The sequence below is a fragment of the Eubalaena glacialis genome, chromosome 2, assembly GCF_028564815.1.
Source record: "Eubalaena glacialis isolate mEubGla1 chromosome 2, mEubGla1.1.hap2.+ XY, whole genome shotgun sequence".
Lineage (NCBI taxonomy): Eukaryota > Metazoa > Chordata > Mammalia > Artiodactyla > Balaenidae > Eubalaena > Eubalaena glacialis.
The window spans coordinates 149,294,914-149,300,461 of record NC_083717.1 but is presented as its reverse complement, the minus strand read 5'-3'; positions in this window follow the sequence as shown (position 1 = coordinate 149,300,461).

Sequence of the window (5,548 nt, the reverse complement as noted above, 5' to 3'; positions counted from 1 at the left end):
AGCTGCTTTGAAAACAGTTGGGAAGTTCCTCAAAATGTTCATTGTAGAATTTTGATATGAACCAGCACTTCCACTTGTAGGTATATACCCAAGATTAATGAAAACATATGTCCACATAAAAACTTGTAGCCAATGTCCACAGCAGTATTTTTCATAATAGCCAAAAAGTGAAAAAAATCTAAATGTCCATAAACTGATGAATGGATAAACACAGTGTGGTATATCTATGCAATGGAATATTATTTGGCAATAAAAAGAAATAAAATACTGATTTATGCTATAACATGGATGAACCTTAAAAACATTATGCTAAGTAATGTTCTGTGGCCAGTCACAAAAGGCCACATATTGTGTGTGATTCCATTTGTGATTCTACATGTGATTCCATTCCATGCAATGTCCAGGACAGGCAAATCTATACTATAAAGAAAGTAAATCGGTGGTTGCGTAGGGTTGGGGAAACATGGCAGGGATTGGGGGTGATGGCTAATGCAGACAGGGTTTTTTGTGTGGGTAATCAAAATGTTCTAAAATTGACTGTAGGGGTGGTTGGAAAACTTTTTGAGTACATTAAACCCTTGAATGGGGGAATTGTATTGATATGATATTTAAACTATTATCTCTATTAAGCTGTTAAAAAGAAAAAAAAGGCAAAAACAAAAAAGGCCATGCAGCTTTTGCCTTGTTCACTAAAAACACTTACTCTTGGAATCCTGAGCCCCCATTTAAGAAATGACTATCCTAAGGCCACCTGGCTGTGACAAAGTCCAGGCCACATGGAGAGGCCACAAGTGTCCTAGCTTGGCCCGGCTTTCAAGTCATCACAGCCCAGGCACCAAATATGTAAATGAAGAGCCTTCAGATGATTTTAGTCCTCTGGACTTTGAGTCACTTTAGTCATTTGGGTCTTCCCAACTAAGGTCCCAGACAGGCCCATCCCTGCCATATCCTGTCCCAATACCTGACTACACAATCTGTGAGCATAATAAAATGGTGATGGTTTTATACAACTCCATTTTGGGATGGTTTGTAAAGCCCACGCTTCTGGTTTTCCTCCTATCTCACTATCTACTTCTCAGTGTACTTGTTTCCCCCAATCTCCCTGAATGCTGGAGTATCCCCTCAGTCCATGGACCACTTCTATTCCTGTGCTCACGTCGTCAGTGATCTCATGCAGACTCATGGCTTTAAATGCCATGCTGATGACATGGCATCAAGAAAAGATGAAATCTATCAGCCAGATCTTTCCCCTGAACTTCAGAGTACTATATTCACCTGCTTATTTGAGATCCCTACTTGGATTTCCAACTGACATCCAAAATGGAACAAAAACAAAATTGCTCTTTTCCTCCAAACCTACCTTTTCCCAATTGTTTCCATCTCAGTAAACTGCACCTCTCAGCCTTGCAGTGGTTAAGGTGTCTTTGTCTAGATATACATAGCTCACTTCCTGGCCTTCTACAGGTCTCTGTTATCCTGGTGAGGCCTTCCTTGACCATCGTATTTGAGGTAGATTCCTCACTTCCATCCTTCACATTCCCGACTCATTCATCCCAGCTTTGATTTTCTCCATAGCACTTAATCTCCACCTGATATATGATATTGCTTACTAATTTGTCTCTCTCTCTACTAGAATGTAAGGCCTATGAAGGCACGGGTTTTTGCCTATTTTTTTTTTTACTGCCGTATTCTCATGCCCACACAACGTGTAATGTCTTTGGCACTCGGTAATTATTCAATGACTGAATGAATAATTAAATGAGTTCAGGGAGCAAACAGAGATGAGATCAATAACACAAGCAGCGTTGGCCTCAGATGTATCAATATATATAATATACCTCCTCTTTCGAGGAAGAGAGAAAAGAATGTCTACTGGCTTTGAACATTTAAACATAAGAAAGCCCAGAGAAAAACAAAGTAGTAACAGTAATACCTGTCACACATAGAGCTTACTATACGCTATGCCCAGGTCTAAGCACTTCACATATATTAACTGGTATAAAACTCTCAACAGCCTATAGTTAGGTTCTATTATCACTATTTTTATAGATGAGGAAACTGATCAGAGTGAGTGAGGTTAAATAATTTGTCCAAGGGACAAGTGGCAGAGCTGGGAAAAAGCCCAAGATATATGACTTTGGGGGTCTATCATCTTAACCTACCTTTTGAAGCTTCTTTTCTGAAAGTGAGACAGCAGTGGTGGGGTACAAAACTTGACAAGAGTGGAAGAGAAATAGCTATTGGGAGTTCGGTAGGGGGTCCATTAGGAAAACAATAAAAGGATTGTTGAGCAGCAGTGAAGACCTGGAAGCAACTAAGCAGAGAGGCTTCATGGTGGACTCCATAAATTGGTTAGACCACTTGACCTTCTGTGGTAACAGCAGGAAAGAAACATAGTTGAGGTAAGCCAAGTGTGTGGGTTGCTGGGGCAGGTAGAGTGGAGAGGCCAAGAAAGCAAGCCAACATGGTAACACATTTGAAACAGTTGAGCCAGCAACCCAGGAGCAAGTTCATGAATTATTAGAATAGACTCAGGGACCCAGGAACTAGAGGTCATGATGACAAGAGAGAAACGATTCAGGAGAAATATAATATAGGGAGATATGAAAAGAGAGGGGAATTCAATGTTCAAAATCTAGGTAATGGAGTTAGGGAATTACCCAGTGGAATAGGGGCCATCTGAGGCAGGATTGAGTAGAAGAGGCTGAAATCACCTCCACCCACCCTTCCTAAACCCCAGATTACCTATATTGATGCTACAAATTCCCACAAGCCAAGACAAAATTTCATTCCACAATTAACGAGAAGGCTTAAAAAATACAATAGACCCAGTGGGAGACAATTCATGATTATCTGTGATGTGATGAGATGATTTGTGTTGTGTCCTTAAGCAAGTTTTTAAGTTCCTCCCCTAGAGCTGCTTTCGACATTAAGAACCCTCATAGGTACCAAGTTGGGAAGAAAGGGTCACTGAAGGAGGAGGTGGCTACTCACCTATCAGGTCTGCTTAATGTATCCCTGGTTGAGATTTTTGGAAAGTACCAACTACTCTACATAAAGCAAATGTTTTATCTAATGATCCATAAAATAAATTAAATAAAATGCTTTTGTAGATGTTCTCACAAGATGTCCCTTATTCACTGCTATTGGCAAATTCTGCCATAAGCCTCTAAGAGACACTGTACTTGTTTTTACTTGATTACTTACCAAATTCCTCATATTTATTACTACTGAGGTCAGGAAAAACAATTCCTTTAGTTGCAGCAAGGGGAGCTAAGGGCAAATCATCTTTAAGAGTTATGAAAAATAATGGGTGAATGGATAAACAAAATGTGGTATATACATATAATGGAATATTATTCAGCCTTAAAAAGGCAGGAAATTCTGATACATGCTGCAACACAGAGGAACCTTGAAAACATTATACTCAATGAAATAAGCCAGACACAAAAGGACAAATATTGTATGATTCCATGTATATGAAGTACCTAGAATAGTCAAATTCATAGAGACAGAAAGTAGAATGGTGGTTGCCCAGGGGCTGAAGGGAGGGGTAATGGGGAGTTACTGTTTGATGGGTATAGAGTTTCAGCCTGGGATGATGGAAAAATTCTGAAGACGGATACTGGTGGTGGTCACATAACAATGTGAAAGTACTTAATGCCACCAAATTGTATACTTAAGAATGGTTAAAATGGTAAATTTTATGTTATGTGTATTTTACTACAATAAAAAAAGTTATGAAAAATGGAATAAGATTGCAGGTGGAATCTATCTCAGATGAGAAAGCAACCATGTATCTAGGACAGTTTAGGTACAAACAGGTCTGTAAAGGGAAGCTGGATGGATAGGATGGGCAAAATGATCCCTGAGTATTCCCCCAACTGACCTACAAAGTGAATTTCCCAGATGAACTGCTATACAGCTAGCCAACTGCAGCAGGGGCTGTAGCTTTTGACCGCCCTGCTTCCAGGGATAGAATTAGAACAGGGCCTTAGGAATTACTAAGATAGGGATGTGCTTCTAATAAGCCATCAATGCTTCTGTTAAGGACAGATACTTTGAGGTCAGGAGCCTTGTCTGATTCTTTGTAGCCCAGACTCCCAAAAGGTATCTGGCCCCTCGAAGGTATTTATTACATAGCTATTGAACATAGATGAAATTTGATTTGGTTTATAAAATGGAGAATAGGTAATGTCTTTTTGAGAGTGCTATATTTGATGGGAATGAAATAGTATTACATAAACACAGTGATACAAAGATAAGGCATTATTCTTTTTTTTAAATTTTTATTTATTTATTTATTTATTTATTTATTTATGGCTGTGTTGGGTCTTCGTTTCTGTGCGAGGGCTTTCTCTTAGTTGTGGCAAGCGGGGGCCACTCTTCATCGCGGTGCGCGGGCCTCTCACTATCGCGGCCTCTCTTGTTGCGGAGCACAGGCTCCAGATGCGCAGGCTCAGTAGTTGTGGCTCACGGGCCCAGCTGCCCCGCGGCATGTGGGATCCTCCCAGACCAGGGCTCGAACCCGTGTCCCCTGCATCGGCAGGCAGACTCTCAACCACTGTGCCACCAGGGAAGCCCCAAGGCATTATTCTTAATACAAACAGGACAAATGAGGCTTGGAAATCTCCCTGCATGTCACAGTTTATTTGCCATGATCTAATTTCTTAGTGAGTTAAAGGTAATTTCCACTGAAGAAACAGGAAGCTCTGATTTACTTTTTTCTTCTTAGTCATCTTGGGAAAAGTGGGGAATGGGGCTTTTTTGACTATCAGGTTACTCAACTCTTAAGAGGATGTAACAAGGGATGAACAAAGTGATTTACTATTCAGAAGGACACGGGGTTTACTTAGAATAAAAAACACCCTAGAAGAAAAGAGTCACTTGTTTCTTTTAGTGATTTTTCTGGCTCTAAACCCCTTCAGTTTTGGATGGGTTCGTGTGCAGGAGGAACTCTAAGGTAAGGCATTGAGAGCCTCGCAGATCTTCCCTGGTAGGTCACATCCAGCTACTCTAACCATATTGGACAATACATTTAATTATCCAATAAATTTTATTATCCATGTTTTATATGTCTGCTTCCTATAAATGAGTATCATTTAAGTCTATGATACACTGAGAACAGTCAAGAATTGTTTCTTGCATTTATGATTTAAGAAGCTATATTTAAAAATTAAGACTTGTGTTTATGTGACTATAATTATAAGGAAAATTAGAAACCGAACAGCTGGATATTTATAAAAACGGATATTTCAGGAAAGGATTTAAAGTTAGAAGCCCTTTCCAACTCTTCTGTAAACCAGGGAACATACAATTATTTTAAGAAGGATTTCATTTTTACCCAACTGCATTCTAGATTTTGTCAAAGGAAAAACATTCAGAAATCTTAAGACTTTTACTTCCTCGAATTTTAGATGGATTGCTTTTCAGAATTTTTCTAATCAACATTACGTGAAATCCTCTAGCTGATAAAAGGTCAAATGTTTACATTCTTCTCAAGAGGTTGAATGAATTTTTATGCATTGACCCAGAATGGGATTCCAGT